We start from the raw sequence: 21,116 nt of genomic DNA on the forward strand, positions 1-21,116 counted from the left end.
CCTATGACAAAAAATGGAACCCACCAGCAGTGTGAGGAGACCTGAAAGTGGCACATGGCAGAGTGTGGCGATGGAGACAGCAGCAATGGGAGGCCGTACAGGGACCCATGAGAGACTCTGGACCTGGCAGCAGCATGAGGAGGCGGTATAGGGGCCCATGGCAGATTAGGGGCCTGGCAGCAGCTATGGGAGGCCCGTAATCTGCCAGCACCCTATGACAAAAAATGGAACACACCAGCAGTGTGAGGAGACCTGAAAGTGGCACATGGCAGAGTGTGGCGATGGAGGCAGCAGCAATGGGAGGCCGTACAGGGACCCATGAGAGACTCTGGACTTGGCAGCAGCATGAGGAGGCGGTATAGGGGCCCATGGCAGATTAGGGGCCTGGCAGCAGCTATGGGAGGCCCGTAATCTGCCAGCACCCTATGACAAAAAATGGAACACACCAGCAGTGTGAGGAGACCTGAAAGTGGCACATGTTTGGGGCATGATTCATGGCGGATTTAGTCAGTTGTGTCAGGAACTGGTGGTTTGAAATCCAGACTAATCCACGCCTGATTCATTTTCACAAACGTGAGTCTCTCCACACTTTGGGTGGACAGTCGTGTCCTCCGCGGAGTTGCAATACCTCCTGCCGCACTAAACACGCGCTCCGATGCCACGCTACTGGCCGGGCATGACAGCCTTTCAAGGGCAAATTCAGCTAGTTGGGGCCAAAGGTCAAGTTTCGTTGCCCAGTAGTCAAGGGGATTGTCTACCTCGGTTGGCAGGGTGCTGTCCAAGTAGGCCTAAGCCTGTTGTTTGAGGTCCTGCTCCAGGTCCACCTGATGCTGCTGCTGCTGCTGCGGCTGGTTAGTAGTTTCCTCACTGCGCTGGTGAAGAAAGCTACTCATCATCGACTGCAGACTGAGGCAGCCGCTGCTGGTGGAGCTGCCACTGCTCCTACCACCCCACCCCTCCCCTGCTGCCATGGCAGCGGAACACGAGCGCACAGGGCCCACAGTGTCTGAGGATGGACGTTGGCGCAGACAGGCAGAGACCAGCTGACTACATAGGTGTTTTTTATAGTACGTTATTTTGGCCTCCCTCTCAGCAGGTGTGAAAAAGGCCACCATTTTTGAACGGTAGCGAGGGTCCAACAAGGTGGACAGCCAAAAGTCATCCCTCTGTCTGATGGTTATTATTCGGCTGTCGCTACGCAAGCAACCGAGCATGCTATGGGCCATTTGTGCCAAGGAATGCGAGGGACTCCCTGCCTCCATCTCCACAGCATACTGCCACGGTGCGTCTAGGTCCTCTGTCTCCTCTTCCTCCTCCTCTACCAGATGCTCCTGCTCCTCCACTCCTGTCCGCTGAGTGGAAAAACCACCCATTTCACTCAATAATTCCTGAGCACCAATGTCCTCCTCTACCTCCTCCTCTTCTTCCAGTCCTGCCCCCACAGGGGCCATGTGGCGTTGAGATCTGTGCGCCACGTCTACCGCACCCTGACCAGCCATTGTTAACAGCATTTGTTCCAGGACGTGCAACAGAGGAATGACGTCGTTCATCCCATAGTCCTGCCGACTCACGAATAGCGTGGCCTCCTCAAAGGGCCTGAGCAAGCGCAGGTGTCACGCATGAGCTGCCAATGGCTGACATCTAAGTTACACAGGGAGTACCTTTATCTGCTTTTAACATCAGGAAATCTGTGATGGCCTTTTGCTGTTCGTAAAGGCGGTCTAACATATGTAGGGTTGAATTCCACCTTGTTGCAACGTCACAGCATGAGGAGTCGGTATAGGGGCCCATGGCAGATTAGGGGCCTGGCAGCAGTTATGGGAGGCCCATAATCTGCCAGCACCCTATGACAAAAAATGGAACACACCAGCAGTGTGAGGAGACCTGAAAGTGGCACATGGCAGAGTGTGGCGATGGAGACAGCAGCAATGGGAGGCCGTACAGGGACCCATGAGAGACTCTGGACCTGGCAGCAGCATGAGGAGGCGGTATATAGGGGCCTACGGCAGATTAGGGGCCTGGCAGCAGCTATAGGAGGCCCGTAATCTGCCAGCACCCTATGTCAAAAAATTCAACACACCAGCAGTGTGTGAGGAGACCTGAAAGTGGCACATGGCAGAGTGTGGCGATGGAGACAGCAGCAATGGGAGGCCGTACAGGGACCCATGACAGACTCTGGACTTGGCAGCAGCATGAGGAGGCGGTATATAGGGGCTTATGGCAGATTAGGGGCCTGGCAGCAGCTATAGGAGGCCCGTAATCTGCCAGCACCCTATGTCAAAAAATTCAACACACCAGCAGTGTGAGGAGACCTGAAAGTGGCACATGGCAGAGTGTGGCGATGGAGACAGCAGCAATGGGAGGCCGTACAGGGACCCATGACAGACTCTGAACTTGGCAGCAGCATGAGGAGGCGGTATATAGGGGCCCATGGCAGATTAGGGGCCTGGCAGCAGCTATAGGAGGCCCGTAATCTGCCAGCACCCTATGTCAAAAAATTCAACACACCAGCAGTGTGAGGAGACCTGAAAGTGGCACATGGCAGAGTGTGGCGATGGAGACAGCAGCAATGGGAGGCCGTACAGGGACCCATGAGAGACTCTGGACCTGGCAGCAGCAGGAGGAGGTGGTATATAGGGGCCCATGGCAGATTAGGGGCCTGGCAGCAGCTATGTGAGGCCCGTAATCTGCCTGCACCCTATGTCAAAAAATTTAACACACCAGCAGTGTGAAGAGACCTGAAAGTGGCACATGGCAGCAGAGTGTGGCGATGGAGACAGCAGCAATGGGAGGCCGTACAGGGACCCATGAGAGACTCTGGACCTGGCAGCAGCAGGAGGAGGTGGTATATAGGGGCCCATGGCAGATTAGGGGCCTGGCAGCAGCTATGTGAGGCCCGTAATCTGCCTGCACCCTATGTCAAAAAATTTAACACACCAGCAGTGTGAAGAGACCTGAAAGTGGCACATGGCAGCAGAGTGTGGCGATGGAGACAGCAGCAATGGGAGGCCGTACAGGGACCATGACAGACTCTGGACTTGGCAGCAGCAGGAGGAGGCGGTATATAGGGGCCCATGGCAGATTAGGGGCCTGGCAGCAGCTATGTGAGGCCCGTAATCTGCCTGCACCCTATGTCAAAAAATTTAACACACCAGCAGTGTGAAGAGACCTGAAAGTGGCACATGGCAGCAGAGTGTGGCGATGGAGACAGCAGCAATGGGAGGCCGTACAGGGACCCATGAGAGACTCTGGACCTGGCAGCAGCAGGAGGAGGTGGTATATAGGGGCCCATGGCAGATTAGGGGCCTGGCAGCAGCTATGTGAGGCCCGTAATCTGCCTGCACCCTATGTCAAAAAATTTAACACACCAGCAGTGTGAAGAGACCTGAAAGTGGCACATGGCAGCAGAGTGTGGCGATGGAGACAGCAGCAATGGGAGGCCGTACAGGGACCATGACAGACTCTGGACTTGGCAGCAGCATGAGGAGGCGGTATATAGGGGCCTATGGCAGATTAGGGGCCTGGCAGCAGCTATGTGAGGCCCGTAATCTGCCTGCACCCTATGTCAAAAAATTTAACACACCAGCAGTGTGAAGAGACCTGAAAGTGGCACATGGCAGCAGAGTGTGGCGATGGAGACAGCAGCAATGGGAGGCCGTACAGGGACCATGACAGACTCTGGACTTGGCAGCAGCATGAGGAGGCGGTATATAGGGGCCCATGGCAGATTAGGGGCCTGGCAGCAGCTATGTGAGGCCCGTAATCTGCCTGCACCCTATGTCAAAAAATTTAACACACCAGCAGTGTGAAGAGACCTGAAAGTGGCACATGGCAGCAGAGTGTGGCGATGGAGACAGCAGCAATGGGAGGCCGTACAGGGACCCATGAGAGACTCTGGACCTGGCAGCAGCAGGAGGAGGTGGTATATAGGGGCCCATGGCAGATTAGGGGCCTGGCAGCAGCTATGTGAGGCCCGTAATCTGCCTGCACCCTATGTCAAAAAATTTAACACACCAGCAGTGTGAAGAGACCTGAAAGTGGCACATGGCATGAGAGACTCTGGACCTGGCAGCAGCAGGAGGAGGCGGTATAGGGGCCCATGGCTGATTAGGGGCCTGGCAGCAGCTATGTGAGGCCCGTTATCTTGCAGCACCCTATGTCAAAAAATTTAACACACCAGCAGTGTGAAGAGACCTGAAAGTGGCACATGGCAGCAGAGTGTGGCGATGGAGACAGCAGCAATGGGAGGCCGTACAGGGACCCATGAGAGACTCTGGACCTGGCAGCAGCAGGAGGAGGTGGTATATAGGGGCCCATGGCAGATTAGGGGCCTGGCAGCAGCTATGTGAGGCCCGTAATCTGCCTGCACCCTATGTCAAAAAATTAAACACACCAGCAGTGTGAAGAGACCTGAAAGTGGCACATGGCAGCAGAGTGTGGCGATGGAGACAGCAGCAATGGGAGGCCGTACAGGGACCCATGAGAGACTCTGGACCTGGCAGCAGCATGAGGAGGCGGTATATAGGGGCCTATGGCAGATTAGGGGCCTGGCAGCAGCTATGTGAGGCCCGTAATCTGCCTGCACCCTATGTCAAAAAATTTAACACACCAGCAGTGTGAAGAGACCTGAAAGTGGCACATGGCATGAGAGACTCTGGACCTGGCAGCAGCAGGAGGAGGCGGTATAGGGGCCCATGGCTGATTAGGGGCCTGGCAGCAGCTATGTGAGGCCCGTTATCTTGCAGCACCCTATGTCAAAAAATTAAACACACCAGCAGTGTGAAGAGACCTGAAAGTGGCACATGGCAGCAGAGTGTGGCGATGGAGACAGCAGCAATGGGAGGCCGTACAGGGACCCATGAGAGACTCTGGACCTGGCAGCAGCAGGAGGAGGTGGTATATAGGGGCCCATGGCAGATTAGGGGCCTGGCAGCAGCTATGTGAGGCCCGTAATCTGCCTGCACCCTATGTCAAAAAATTAAACACACCAGCAGTGTGAAGAGACCTGAAAGTGGCACATGGCAGCAGAGTGTGGCGATGGAGACAGCAGCAATGGGAGGCCGTACAGGGACCCATGAGAGACTCTGGACCTGGCAGCAGCAGGAGGAGGTGGTATATAGGGGCCTATGGCAGATTAGGGGCCTGGCAGCAGCTATAGGAGGCCCGTAATCTGCCAGCACCCTATGTCAAAAAATTCAACACACCAGCAGTGTGAGGAGACCTGAAAGTGGCACATGTTTGAGGCATGATTCATGGCGGATTTAGTCAGTTGTGTCAGGAACTGGTGGTTTGAAATCCAGACTAATCCACGCCTGATTCATTTTCACAAACGTGAGTCTCTCCACACTTTGGGTGGACAGTCGTGTCCTCCGCGGAGTTACAATACCTCCTGCCGCACTAAACACGCGCTCCGATGCCACGCTACTGGCCGGGCATGACAGCCTTTCAAGGGCAAATTCAGCTAGTTGGGGCCAAAGGTCAAGTTTCGTTGCCCAGTAGTCAAGGGGATTGTCTACCTCGGTTGGCAGGGTGCTGTCCAAGTAGGCCCAAGCCTGTTGTTTGAGCTCCTGCTCCAGGTCCACCTGATGCTGCTGCTGCTGCTGCGGCTGGTTAGTAGTTTCCTCACTGCGCTGGTGAAGAAAGCTACTCATCATCGACTGCAGACTGAGGCAGCCGCTGCTGGTGGAGCTGCCACTGCTCCTACCACCCCACCCCTCCCCTGCTGCCATGCCAGCGGAACGCGAGCGCACAGGGCCCACAGTGTCTGAGGATGGACGATGGCGCACAAAGGCAGAGACCAACTGACTACATAGGTGGTTTTTATAGTACGTAATTTTGGCCTCCCTCTCAGCAGGTGTGAAAAAGGCCACCATTTTGGACCGGTAGCGAGGGTCCAACAAGGTGGACAGCCAAAAGTCATCCCTCTGTCTGATGGTTATTATTCGGCTGTCGCTACGCAAGCAACCGAGCATGCTATGGGCCATTTGTGCCAAGGAATGCGAGGGACTCCCTGCCTCCATCTCCACAGCATACTGCCACGGTGCGTCTGGGTCCTCTGTCTCCTCCTCCTCCTCCTCTACCAGATGCTCCTGCTCCTCCACTCCTGTCCGCTGAGTGGAAAAACCACCCATTTCACTCAATAATTCCTGAGCACAAATGTCCTCCTCTACCTCCTCCTCTTCTTCCTGTCCTGCCCCCACAGGGGTCATGTGGCGTTGAGATCTGTGCGCCACGTCTACCGCACCCTGACCAGCCATTGTTAACAGCATTTGTTCCAGGACGTGCAACAGAGGAATGACGTCGTTCATCCCATAGTCCTGCCGACTCACGAATAGCGTGGCCTCCTCAAAGGGCCTGAGCAAGCGGCAGGTGTCACGCATGAGCTGCCAATGGCTGACATCTAAGTTACACAGGGGAGTACCTTTATCCGCTTGTAACATCAGGAAATCGGTGATGGCCTTTCGCTGCTCGTAAAGGCGGTCTAACATGTGTAGGGTTGAATTCCACCTTGTTGCAACGTCGCAGATCAGGCGATGCTGTGGAATTCCGTTCTGCCGCTGCAGCTCAATGAGGGTGTTCTTTGCGGTGTAGGAATGGCTGAAATGCATGCACAGTTTACGTGACATTTTAAGGATGTCTTGCAGTGGGATGGTGGATTTTAGGAACCGCTTGACAACCAGATTGAACACGTGAGCCATGCATGGCGCATGGCACAACCTTCCTTGACGCAGAGCAGACACCATGTTCTTTCCGTTGTCAGTCAACATGGTTCCGATTTTTAGTTTGCGCGGAGACAGCCATCTGTCGATTTCTCTGTTCATTACACTCAGCAGTTCCTCCCCTGTGTGACTACGTTCGCCAAGGCATACCAGGTGCAGCACAGCGTGACACCGTTGCGCCCTGCACATGTGATATGCCGGTCGGGTAATGGGACTTGGCACGGGGGTGGCGGCTGAGGACACGGCGGAAAAAGAGGTGGTAGAGGCGGACATGCTTGCTGGACCAAGGACGTGCAAACGTGGAGGCAAAAGCGTCGTGACCTGTCCAAGTTGCTGGTGCGGCTGTGCCGGCACCACGTTCACCCAGTGGGCCGTAAATGACATGTACTGTCCCTGACCGTAGTTACAGCTCCACACGTCGGCGCTGCCGTGCACTTTGGCAGAGACCGACATGCTCAAAGACTGGCCCACCATCTCTTCTACATGTGAATGCAGGGCTGGCACTGCCTTTTGGGCAAAGAAATGACGGCTTGGCACTCTCCACCGCGGCGCGGCACAAGCCATCATTTCTCGGAAAGGTGCTGAGTCCACCACTTGGAAAGGGAGGGACTGCAGCACCAGCAACTTGGACAGGAGGACGTTCAGCTTTTGCACCGTCGGGTGCGTGCTCGCAAACTGTTGTCTCTTGGATACGGATTCCAAGAAAGACTGTTGACGGAATCCGAGAAGAGGAGTAGCAGGAGAAGGAGCATCTGAACGAGCGGAAGATGCCAATGAGCGACAACTCCCCTCAGCAGAGGTGTTGGAGCCTTGACTGGCTGATAGAGGGCGATTGACGACGTCGGGTGACGGAGCAAGTAACGGAGCGGGTGATGGAGCGGGGGCTGGGGCAGGCAGAACCGCCGTATGTTTATCACGGTTTTCCCAGGCCACCGAATGGTGACGCTGCATATGCTGACGCAACGCTGTAGTCCCAACATGGGCCCCCTGGCCACGCTTGCATTTCTGGCCACATAGTCGACATACGGCTACATTTACTTCCTCGGGCGGCTTGAGGAAAAATTGCCACACCACCGAGTAGGAAACTTTGCCCCCGCTACTCTTCACTGGCTGACTGCTACTTCCTCCGTGCGCACCGGCACCACTACTGGCCGTGGTGGTAGGCTGCAGTGGAGCTGGTGCTCTACTCCGTGGACGTTTGGCTCCACTGACACTGATGCGACCCTGCTGCTGTCTCCTGGGCAACCCACCGACTGTTTTGCTCGCTGCCAAGCTGCCACCCTCTTCTCCTGATGATGCGGAAGAAATTGCCTGATGACGACGAGGCTGCCAAGTGCGATCAACCTCCTCATCATCAAGTAGGGTCTCCGCCTCACTACTAGCCCCCTCGGCTGCGTCTGGGTCAGGAGACAGACCTGTCTCTAGACCGGCTACCGAGCCACTCTCCTCGCCAGTACTTGTTCGCTTGGCTGCTGAAAAGGCCGATGTCTCCCCCCGTTCCTGACCGCCCTCTGTTAGCTCTTCCTCACTGTACAGTGGGGCTGAGCCCACAGCATGCGATACTTCGCTTGGTGAGGGAACAGCAAAGGACAGGGGCAGGTAGAGGACACGTGATTTCAGTGGGCTTGGTCCCGGGCCATGCCAACTAACGGTTGTGTCTGACGTACCCACCGACCGTTGGCTGTAGGTGTCAGAGGTGACCTGGGAAGAGGAAGACGACCGAGCCAACCAATCAATGACGGCAGGGTTGTCGGTGGAGACACGACCGCTGGATGACACCGGGAGCACTGGCCTCTGGCTGCGAATACTGCTGCCTCGACCCCTTCCTCTGCTGCCACGTCTGCTCGCTCCTAAAACATTGCCTCCTCTGCCACTCCTCTGCATGTTGTCTGACATACTATTTAATTCAACGATTAGGTGTCCCTGAGTAACAATTCTCTGGCACTCAGTAACAATTCTGTCTGTCCCTGAGTATGAATTCTGTGGCCCTGAGTAACAATTCTGTGTCTGTGCGAGTAACAATTCTGTGTCTGTGCGAGTAACAATTCTGTGTCTGTGCAAGTAACAATTTTGTGTCTGTGCGAGTAACAATTCTCTGGCACTCAGTAACAATTCTGTCTGTCCCTGAGTAACAATTCTCTGGCACTCAGTAACAATTCTGTCTGTCCCTGAGTAACAATTCTCTGGCACTCAGTAACAATTCTGTCTGTCCCTGAGTAACAATTCTCTGGCACTCAGTAACAATTCTGTCTGTCCCTGAGTATGAATTCTGTGGCCCTGAGTAACAATTCTGTGTCTGCGCGAGTAACAATTCTGTGTCTGTGCAAGTAACAATTTTGTGTCTGTGCAAGTAACAATTTTGTGTCTGTGCGAGTAACAATTCTCTGGCACTCAGTAACAATTCTGTCTGTCCCTGAGTAACAATTCTCTGGCACTCAGTAACAATTCTGTCTGTCCCTGAGTAACAATTCTCTGGCACTCAGTAACAATTCTGTCTGTCCCTGAGTAACAATTCTCTGGCACTCAGTAACAATTGTGTGTCTGTGCAAGTAACAATTCTGTGTCTGTGCAAGTAACAATTTTGTGTCTGTGAGAGTAACAATTCTCTGGCACTCAGTAACAATTCTGTCTGTCCCTGAGTAACAATTCTCTGGCACTCAGTAACAATTCTGTCTGTCCCTGAGTATGAATTCTGTGGCCCTGAGTAACAATTCTGTCTCTGTGCGAGTAACAATTCTGTGTCTGTGCAAGTAACAATTTTGTGTCTGTGAGAGTAACAATTCTCTGGCACTCAGTAACAATTCTGTCTGTCCCTGAGTAACAATTCTCTGGCACTCAGTAACAATTCTGTCTTCCCTGAGTAACAATTCTCTGGCACTCAGTAACAATTCTGTCTGTCCCTGAGTATGAATTCTGTGGCCCTGAGTAACAATTCTGTCTCTGTGCGAGTAACAATTCTGTGTCTGTGCAAGTAACAATTTTGTGTCTGTGAGAGTAACAATTCTCTGGCACTCAGTAACAATTCTGTCTGTCCCTGAGTAAGAATTCTCTGGCACTCAGTAACAATTCTGTCTGTCCCTGAGTATGAATTCTGTGGCCCTGAGTAACAATTGTGTGTCTGTGCAAGTAACAATTCTGTGTCTGTGCAAGTAACAATTTTGTGTCTGTGAGAGTAACAATTCTCTGGCACTCAGTAACAATTCTGTCTGTCCCTGAGTAACAATTCTCTGGCACTCAGTAACAATTCTGTCTGTCCCTGAGTAACAATTCTGTCTGTCCCTGAGTATGAATTCTGTGGCCCTGAGTAAGAATTCTCTGGCACTCAGTAACAATTCTGTCTGTCCCTGAGTATGAATTCTGTGGCCCTGAGTAACAATTGTGTGTCTGTGCAAGTAACAATTCTGTGTCTGTGCAAGTAACAATTTTGTGTCTGTGAGAGTAACAATTCTCTGGCACTCAGTAACAATTCTGTCTGTCCCTGAGTAACAATTCTCTGGCACTCAGTAACAATTCTGTCTGTCCCTGAGTATGAATTCTGTGGCCCTGAGTAACAATTCTGTCTCTGTGCGAGTAACAATTCTGTGTCTGTGCAAGTAACAATTTTGTGTCTGTGAGAGTAACAATTCTCTGGCACTCAGTAACAATTCTGTCTGTCCCTGAGTAAGAATTCTCTGGCACTCAGTAACAATTCTGTCTGTCCCTGAGTAACAATTCTCTGGCACTCAGTAACAATTCTGTCTGTCCCTGAGTAACAATTCTGTCTGTCCCTGAGTATGAATTCTGTGGCCCTGAGTAAGAATTCTCTGGCACTCAGTAACAATTCTGTCTGTCCCTGAGTATGAATTCTGTGGCCCTGAGTAACAATTGTGTGTCTGTGCAAGTAACAATTCTGTGTCTGTGCAAGTAACAATTTTGTGTCTGTGAGAGTAACAATTCTCTGGCACTCAGTAACAATTCTGTCTGTCCCTGAGTAACAATTCTCTGGCACTCAGTAACAATTCTGTCTGTCCCTGAGTAACAATTCTCTGGCACTCAGTAACAATTCTGTCTGTCCCTGAGTAACAATTCTCTGGCACTCAGTAACAATTCTGTCTGTCCCTGAGTAACAATTCTGTCTGTCCCTGAGAATGAATTCTGTGGCCCTGAGTAAGAATTCTCTGGCACTCAGTAACAATTCTGTCTGTCCCTGAGTAAGAATTCTCTGGCACTCAGTAACAATTCTGTCTGTCCCTGAGTATGAATTCTGTGGCCCTGAGTAACAATTGTGTGTCTGTGCAAGTAACAATTCTGTGTCTGTGCAAGTAACAATTTTGTGTCTGTGAGAGTAACAATTCTCTGGCACTCAGTAACAATTCTGTCTGTCCCTGAGTAACAATTCTCTGGCACTCAGTAACAATTCTGTCTGTCCCTGAGTAACAATTCTGTCTGTCCCTGAGTATGAATTCTGTGGCCCTGAGTAAGAATTCTCTGGCACTCAGTAACAATTCTGTCTGTCCCTGAGTATGAATTCTGTGGCCCTGAGTAACAATTGTGTGTCTGTGCAAGTAACAATTCTGTGTCTGTGCAAGTAACAATTTTGTGTCTGTGAGAGTAACAATTCTCTGGCACTCAGTAACAATTCTGTCTGTCCCTGAGTAACAATTCTCTGGCACTCAGTAACAATTCTGTCTGTCCCTGAGTATGAATTCTGTGGCCCTGAGTAACAATTCTGTCTCTGTGCGAGTAACAATTCTGTGTCTGTGCAAGTAACAATTTTGTGTCTGTGAGAGTAACAATTCTCTGGCACTCAGTAACAATTCTGTCTGTCCCTGAGTAAGAATTCTCTGGCACTCAGTAACAATTCTGTCTGTCCCTGAGTAACAATTCTCTGGCACTCAGTAACAATTCTGTCTGTCCCTGAGTAACAATTCTGTCTGTCCCTGAGTATGAATTCTGTGGCCCTGAGTAAGAATTCTCTGGCACTCAGTAACAATTCTGTCTGTCCCTGAGTATGAATTCAGTGGCCCTGAGTAACAATTGTGTGTCTGTGCAAGTAACAATTCTGTGTCTGTGCAAGTAACAATTTTGTGTCTGTGAGAGTAACAATTCTCTGGCACTCAGTAACAATTCTGTCTGTCCCTGAGTAACAATTCTCTGGCACTCAGTAACAATTCTGTCTGTCCCTGAGTAACAATTCTCTGGCACTCAGTAACAATTCTGTCTGTCCCTGAGTAACAATTCTCTGGCACTCAGTAACAATTCTGTCTGTCCCTGAGTAACAATTCTGTCTGTCCCTGAGAATGAATTCTGTGGCCCTGAGTAAGAATTCTCTGGCACTCAGTAACAATTCTGTCTGTCCCTGAGTAACAATTCTCTGGCACTCAGTAACAATTCTGTCTGTCCCTGAGTAAAAATTCTGTGGCCCTAATAACGTTTCTGTGGCCCTAAGTAACAATTCTCTGGCACTGAGTAACAATTCTGTCTGTCCCTGAGTATGAATTCTGTGGCCCTAACTAGCGTTTCTTTGTCCCTAAATAACGATTCTGTGGCCCTCATTAACAAGTCTGTGTCCCTGAGTAATGGTTCTCTGTCCCTAAGTAACTTCTCTCTGTCCCCAATTCTCGTTTCTGTGGCCCTAACTCTGTCCCTGTCCCTAGTACAGAGCGGTCTGCCTCTGTTCAATGACTGCAGGCAAATGAAGATTTCCAAAATGGCCGCTATATATACCTCGACCATTACACAGTGCTGGCTGGCTGGCTGCTGATTGGCTGATGCGATCACATGTCGTTGAGGAATGCATTATGGGGCAGCGCGCCTTGTCTGCGCGCCTTCCCCGACATCCCCGCTCCGTCGCCGCACATGTCAGCCGCCATTTTCGGAAAAATTTCGATTCGCGCGTCCGAATTAGGCTGTTTTTCGGATTCGGCACGAATCGAAATTTTTCCGATATTCGACTCGAATTCCACTTCGGATACTTCGATTCGCTCATCTCTAGTGATTATACTACTCTGTAAATGCCTCTTCTCAAGAAATGATAAATTCAGTTCATTTATTCTTTCGTCATAGATCTGAGAGCATCTTATCATTTCTAATTAAATGATCTTGAGTGTATTGTTTGATATATCTCATACCACACTTTATGACATAAATACATTATTCTGGTTTCCAGAACTGAACGTTAAGGTGAATCTGTCAGCTACTTTTTAACTATACTTCCTAAGAGTAGATTCAACAAATTACCCTTATTAGGCAGAAATCTCTGAGCTTTATGTTTCTCAAACTAATTTTGCTATTTAACTGAACCCTGACATCTCTGACTTCTCAACTAAGCAACTATCTGGAACCTTTAGGTCCTATAGACAGCTTTAGTGGTCAGAAATGGCAAGATCAAAGGACAGGTAGAATGGCAGTTGTTTGGACTTAGCCTAGAAGTCAGGGAGTAAGGTTTCAGTTAAATAGAAAAGCTATATTAATAGAGGCACATAGAAGAGGCCTCACCTCACAAAGGTAAAATCAAACAGCACCATGCCCAAAAAACCTTATCCAAATACCATGGGCATACTTCATACTTCACTTTTTCTCTTTTTTGTGGCTAATGTGAAGTATAGGATTGCTTCGTTTTGAAGCAGAACCAGGATTTCTAACTGGTGATCCATTCCATCTCTACACTCTCATTGTATATAGCTAAGCTTGGCCACTATGCCCAAAATATTTGTATTTCATAAATATTTTTTTATCATTCTAAATTTTGGGAGGTTTTTTGGGGGGGGGGGGGTTGCATTGTATCAGCACAGACTTTACAAAGTGTATTCTGTTTTTAATACCAGGTGTTTTATTTTACAGTAAATATTGTCTCTTTACAGCACCCTTTGTCTGTAACGTGTTAATTTTAATACTTGTTTAAACACACATTGACCTTTATCAAAACAGTCAAAAGTGACAAACATCAAAGAGCAGTTTGGATTCTACAGCAAACTTCCAAAGCATTAAAGTCACATGAGCCACAACACAAATGTATTGTTCTGAGGCCTCTAAGACTTCATCAAACAAATGTAAATTATATCATGCATGATTGGGCTGCTTTTTTTACCTTTGTGGGCTTTCTTCAGTAAGATGTGTAATGATACAGATATTTCCCTGGGATTCTCTCATATTAGAAAAAAGAAGAAGATTTAAATGGTATTACAATACAATAAAGATAAAACCAAACAAGTCAGTGATAGTTTAAACAGTTTGAAAATAAAAAATAAAAAACAATAGATCTTTTTAAAATAGAAGGTATTTATATGTCATTTCCAACACTAATTCAAAAACAAAAAATGTATTTCTCTTTTGGGAATAGTAGGTAGAAAGATTCAAATCCTTCCTTTATGCCCCTGGAACTGACAGTGCATCCAGGAACACTGGATCCAACCTAAAGTAAGTGTAATCTCTTCCAACTTGCATGCAGCTTTTTCAGGCTTTTTGACCCTCATTAGTGCAATGTCTGGGACAATACATTTGTCTATCACAATGATATACAGTACCTTGTTATTCAAAATCTCCATAAACTGCATTATATCCTATAAATAAACCGAAACATGCTCCAGTGTTAAATGTAGTCCACTAAAGTGACATGAACTTGTGTTCCCTTCAAGCATGAAATCATATGCAGGAAAATATAAAAAAATGGAACAAGCCCACTGTATAACTGAATGTTTTAAGTTAAAACAAGTTTCACTGCATATTATCTTTAGTAAACTATTTGAACTTCATGATTTGTAAGTTTGCATTTCTAATAAAATAATCTACTATTGCTGGATAAAGTATACATTTTAGACATATTGCACTTTGACAAAGTATGCTAGAGCAATCTGTATCTTGCACTATTTTACTAGATAACATTGGATTTGCCAATCCACCAAGAGTATAGATTTGCCACCAGCCACTCAGCATTTAGAAATACTCTCCCAGAAAGCTTTATTCTTAGCGAAGGGCCTAATGTTTTAACGTTTAGCTTAAAAACTCTATTAGTTTTTTTTTGTGCTGACTAGTTTGATTAAGAATTGGATAATGTACTCTGCTGCCTATGTGCACTTTTTCAATGCTAGTCATAAATCTGACATTCTTTGCTTTGTAAGTATGTATTTGTAATTTGTAATTTATTTCCACATATGTTTTTAGTGTTATTTGTGTTAATTCAGTTTTGGGATGCCTATGATTGTAATGTATTTCCATGACCTCCTATCCTAGTTCAGATTCTCCTGTCATATTACTCTTTGCTAGCTTTGATGAACAGAGATGCAAGGTAAAAAGCTTAATTTTTCTTACCAATGCATCTTAACAGTGCCATTTGCATTTTGTACTGGAGACTGGGTTTTAAAGAATATTCTTGAAGCATACTGGAATGAATTTTGTTCATGTTTCAGAAAGTCAGACAATATTGTAACAGCCACACACCTTTAAAATTGTGTCCTGTTGTTTGTCTAGCAACTTCAAGAAATCGATTTTACAGGTAAGTACAAAAATCCAGTTTTCTTTTTCATACATAACAGGGCACAGTGACAGCATATTTATCCCTACATTTTGGGATGTCCTAAAGCACTGCTCACATGGGGAAGAAGACACAGCCACCTCTGTGGCTGGATGAACTACACAGCAGCCTGCAAAATACTGAGACCAAAGGTAATATCCTCAGTGGCTCCCAAATTTACCTGACAAAATCTTCTAAAGATGTGAACTGAAGACCAGGCTGTGGTCTTGCAACCTGAGTCACTGAAGTCTGATGGCAGAAAGCCCAGAAGACACCAACAATCCTTGTAGAATGAGCCATCACTCGAAATGGTGGATCCTTTCCTTTCAAACCAAAGGCTTAAGAAGTTGGTTGATTTGGTAGCCACCTGACCTTTTCTCAGTCCTTCAGGAAGGACAAAATGTGAATTTGACTGCTTGACTGCAGCTGTCAATTTCGGATACATCTTGATAGCCTGAACCACATCTAACATGGGAGTCTTGACTTCCATCTAGTGAGGTCTGGGAAAAACAAAGGAAAATAATGTCCTGATTCAGATGGAGAGAAGAAACCACCTTTGTCAAGAATGACGGCTGAGGTCAAAGAGCCACCTTATTAAGCAAAGTACCAGAAATGGCTCCTTACAAGAAAGGGTCACCAATTCTGACACCCTTCTTGCAACCAAGAACACAACCTTCTGAGTCAAAAGAATTAATGGAAGGTCCCAAAGGTAGTCTCTGTAAAATTGACAGCACCAAATTGAGATGTTATGGGGACAACAGTGAGCTGACCGGAGGAATCATGCATGTGACACCTTGAGCAAAAGTATGCACTAAACTATGAGAAACAATTGACATTTGAAATAGGAGTGCTAAGGCTGAAATCTGTCTCTAGATAATTCTCAAGGTCAGTCTGATATCAACCCCTGACTGAAGGAAATACAAAATCTGGCCAACAACATACTTGTGAGAATGTAACTTCCTATCTTTGCATAATGCCACATAGGATTTCCATATCCTGTGGCAAATGTTCCTTGAAGTAGTCTTCCTGGCACTTGAGAGTGTGTGGATGACTGCATCAGACAATCCCCCACCTTTCAAGACTCTGGCTTCAATAACCACGCAGTTAAAGCCAGTGACCTTAAAGAAGGATGGAGGATCGGTCCTTGTACAAGAAGGTCTGACCAAGCTGCAAGAGGCCAAAGATCATTCACCAACATGTTCACAATTTCAGAATACCAAGTTCTCCTGGGCCAAGCTGGTGAGATCTCCACCCGAATATTGTGTAACAGGTGTGGAAGAAGCTTTATTGAAGGGAAAGTATAAATCAGAGAAAACTGGTCCTACTGTGTCACCAGGATGTCTATTGCAAAGGCCAGAGGATCCTTGTACCTGAAAACAAACTTTTGCATTGAACCTGAACACAAGCAGTGCCCAATCACCAAGAGAGCGCTCTGAACAGTTCCGGGTGGAGAGACCATTCCAATGGCTGAGGAAGTCTGACTGCCAGTTTTCCATTCCAGAAAGTGAACGACAGACAGAGTGGGCACATGAAGTTCTGTCCAGGACAAAATGAGATTCACCTCTTCCTGGGCTGCACAGCTGCTGGTGCACCCCTGATGATTTATATCTGCCAAAGCAGTGGCATTCTCTGACTGGACCCTTACCAGAAGTCCCAACTAATTTAATCAATGCAAAAGGGCCAGGTGATTCTCTCATAGTTTTAGAATTTTTATATGTAATGACCTTTCCTGTGAAGACCAAGTCTCTTGAACTGGCAGATGACCCAGAACTCCTCCCCAACAAGTTAAGCACCTTCCAAAAAATGGTGAGAAAAGGCTCCTTTGTCTCCAACCTTAGGGGAGACACCCACCAGTCTAAGAACCTTAGCGTGTTTAGATATAGAGACATTAGAACGTCCAATGACTGAGTCCTCCTGTCTTTCGCCAACAGAATATGCTGCTGCAAATGTCTGGAGTGAAACTGAGCAAAGGGAACAAGGCAACTGTCTTCATCGGTATCTTCATATAGAGACAAATTGAGGGATATCTCACCATTTTGAGAGATTCCACTAAATTTCTTAATGCCCTGCACTTCTATGAATAAAGAATCTCCTTCACCTGGACCATATCCATGAGCAGACTCAGATACTCCAAATGTTGAGTTGGCACAAAAAACGATTACTGGAGATTGAGCACCCAGCCAAACATCTCCACAGTGTATACGATGAGAGATATGTTGTGCTCCAGATGATGAACAGATTGCTCCTTAAACAGAAGTTTGTCTAGGTATCCCAAAATAGGTACCCCCTGGACTCTTAAGACACCCAGAATTGGAGCCTGGGTTTTCATGAATACCTGGGGTACTGTGGACAGGTCAAATGGCAGGGCCACAAACTGAAAATGCCAGTCTTCTATCACAAACTGTAAGAACCTTTGGTGAGGAGGAAAAATAAGAACATGTACTGTAGGTAAGTTTCTCCTATGTCCACTGATACCAGAAAGTCTCCTGTCTGGAGCAAGGTCACTGTACTGTACGCACTGTACTCCATATGGAACATCTGCACCTGGAGAAATGTATTGAGATACTTGAGATCCAGTATAGACAGAACATCAATGTTTGGCTTTGACACTGTGAACAGATTCAAGTAGAACCCATGAAATCTTTCGTCCAGAGAAACCGGCACAATTACTCCCTGGGAAAGATGGAGAGCTTGAAACAGCAATGAACTTATTTGTGGATTCATAGAAATACAGAGGGGGAAACTTTTGAATTCACAATTTGTAGCCATAAGCAATCAATCAATGGACCCATTCATCCAATACCTCGCCCTGCCACACTTCGGCAAACGCCGCTACCACCCAAAGGTCTGGGGATGCCCCTTTATTGCGAGGGAGACTTAGCATCCAACTCTCTTGGCTTAGAAGACCAAGACTTATTATGGAATTGGCCCTGAGACTTTGCCCTGAGAAAAAGACTGAGAAAAGGACTGTCTAGTGGATACAGGAGTAGAAATAAAGAGAACAGGCACTCTTTGAGGTGCTCTTTTACCCTTCTTATGCAATGGCAAAAGAGAACCCTTTCGTCCTGAAATCTTCTGGATATATTTATCTAAATATGGCTCAAACAAACATTCCTCACAAAAGGGAAAAGCTACCATAAATTTCTTGCAGGGTAGATTTGAAGATCAGAATTTTACCCAAAGAATTATGCTCAAATGTAAAAACAAATGTCCAAACATGACATTTGCTGAACATAATTCATAAAAGCATCCACAGCAAGTCAGAAAGCCCAAGGGAAATCTGCTAAACTTCCCCCAGTTCAAGTTCACTGTATGTGGAGTTCATTCTCCTAGACAGCTGCTTTATTTCTCCCTTACAGCTTTGGCAGATACCAATAGCAATTACTACAGGCTGCATAGCAGTGCCAGCCAAAGCTAAGGATGCCATGAGCAATTTCTGCAACCACTGAACATGGATTCTTAGAGACTGGGACATCATCCACTGAACACATAAAGACCTTATTAGGTTAAGAGATCACTGCATCCACCGAGGGCATATTCCACTATTTTGTGAATTTTTCATCCATAGTTTATAGCCGCACAAACCTCTTTGCTGGAACAAAAATTCCGTCAAGATGAGTCCAATCTGCATACACCACTTCCTCTAGGTGAGGGAGTAAGCAGAGTGACTGGGAACCTTGTGGTAAACACTCTGAACCCAGGTGCAGAGCCTTTTATGATACAAATTCAGGAAACTACAGCTACAAATCAGTGTGGACCATTTCAGACAGAAAATTCACTAAGACCTTCTGGGTCAGGGTTTTATTCTGACCCTGGAATTCCTCAGTCTCAGAATTCTCAGATGAGACATCCAACAACTCTCCCTCTTCTGGTCCCATATCTCCTGCTTCCTTTTCATCCACCCATTCCCCTACTAACCCAGTAGAGAGGACAGGAGAAGGAGACTGTCCCTGCCTCTTACACTCTCACTCTCTCTGTAGCAGCCAGCATCTCGGAGAGCTTCCACTCTAATCCTGCTAAGGTGGATGATAAGTCCTCCTTCATTACATATACTAGTGTACCAGATGGTGCCACAATACCTTAAAAGGTAATGGGATCAGAACTTCCAGAAAGCCCTGGAAACTGCATCAGAGGGGCTATGTCTGGGGTCTTCCAGACCTGATAGTGACACTCTTTTGAAAAACAATGAGACTTGTGCCAAAATCAGATGAGAGGATACTTGTGCTGTAAGCAGAAGTGTACCAGTTTACTATAAGAATTCACCTTGCTGCCAGTGCCCTCCCTCAATCAGTGTACTCACATGTCCTTATAACTAAAGGACCAAAAAATGGCTGGAGAGCCTGCCCTGTGTATCCATGATATTGTATCCATGATGTGCAAACATTGCCTCTGAGCTGCGTTCTCTCCACTTTGCTTCTGCTCTGTCACATCTCTGACTCTAAGCAGGTCAAATATGGCAAACAGGACCTGCCTCTTTGCCTATGCATGTGCACACACACATGTCTGTGCTTCCCCATTCAGGATCCTGCACACCCATTCATTCCACATGTGAGTCCATGCATGGCTGCATGATTACTGGCCTACTAATGGTAGGAAATTCAAAACCAAACTACCAAGGCACTGAAGCATCTGTTCAAAACAGAACACAGTTAAAACAACAACACAGGCAGCCAGTTATAGGCTGCAAAGACACTTACCAATCCCGCCTCAGGATCTGTCTTTATGAGATTTGGTATCCGGTCTTCACCCATCAAGGCAGTCCCAGTTATATGACCTTCAAGGACTCAATCCTCTTACACTGGAAATCACTGCCCTGGACCTATACAGCAATTTTGCTGGAAACTCCTTGTCAGATATTGCTGTGCAGGATTCCATGTATGAAGGATCGATTGCCAAATGGTCACTTTAAAGACAATCCTTGCATCTCATTCTCCTATGCAGCGGTGCCATGTACCATTCTTCAAATTGTGATAGCTATGAGAATGGATCCGGATAGTACCAATCTCTTGATCCCTACTGGAACCATCTGATTAACTGGTAGCATTTTGCAGAGAGCTCCACAATAGTGACCATCACCTTTTGATCCTGGTGAAAAAAACGGAATACTTCCTGTATGGGAGGAGTTATATTGGGGAAGACTTTCTTCCTTTTTTTTCTAGTGTCCAATCCCCTGTAGGTAATGCATAACAAAAAAATTAGGGATTATTATACTGTCTCTGTGTCCCATGATATACAAAAAAGAACAACTTTTTCCTCCACTACATCCAAAACACAGGACGGGCTCATAAAAAAGTCAAATTGTACTACTGACATTATAATTTTTCTAAAAACCAATATAACAGAACAAATTTCACTTTTGGATGAATACCATCAGTGAAAAGGGTAGTATCTGAATTTGTACCAGGAATTTTACTTACTGCTGACACCCACTCATGATCTATAGCATTTTAGTGATTATGCTGTGCCCTTCCTTTAAAAGAGAATTTTAATACTGATTCTCACATGCTTCCTTTGATAGGTAATTAAACCTGATATATGCAACTATGTTTTAAAAACAAATGTTAAAAAAAGTTTTATCTCTCAGTAATTTAATGTGTAATCTCTGGGTAAAGATTGCAAAATAGATAGATGTACACACTGTATATTTTAAGAAGAGAAGAACATGTTTTTACTGATAAATCAAGTGATCTATTCATATTGTAATGTATTGCTGATAGTATTTATTTGTGTGACTGGAATCCTTTAAACTATAGTAGTCTGTAAAGACTAGAATTTATCCAGGCAATGGACAATCTAGCAGTTGGTAGTCATGTTCAGCTGGAGCTTTGGTTGTACTTCTCCTTTAAAGTGGAATTCCTGGAAATCCACGAAAACTCCCTCTCTGTCAGATCTCCTATCCGACCTTA

The 21,116-nt window shown here is 46.9% G+C and overlaps 1 long non-coding RNA gene across 10 annotated transcripts in view; it reads right to left on the bottom strand.

The window, feature by feature from the left end:
• Positions 1-21,116, bottom strand: part of LOC149470366 (uncharacterized) — a 502,914-nt gene that overhangs the window by 277,980 nt on the left and 203,818 nt on the right. For 8 of the 10 annotated variants that reach the window (XR_016309161.1, XR_016309158.1, XR_016309154.1 and 5 more), the window contains one exon: positions 19,908-20,380. The exons of the other annotated variants lie outside the window; for them this stretch is intronic. This is a non-coding gene — a long non-coding RNA (uncharacterized LOC149470366). The remainder of the gene's footprint in view (positions 1-19,907; positions 20,381-21,116) is intronic. 10 annotated transcript variants of the gene reach the window in all.

The sequence above is a fragment of the Staurois parvus genome, unplaced genomic scaffold (genome assembly GCF_062004578.1).
Source record: "Staurois parvus isolate SC_StPar_1 unplaced genomic scaffold, SC_StPar_1.0 ptg000048l, whole genome shotgun sequence".
NCBI lineage: Eukaryota > Metazoa > Chordata > Amphibia > Anura > Ranidae > Staurois > Staurois parvus.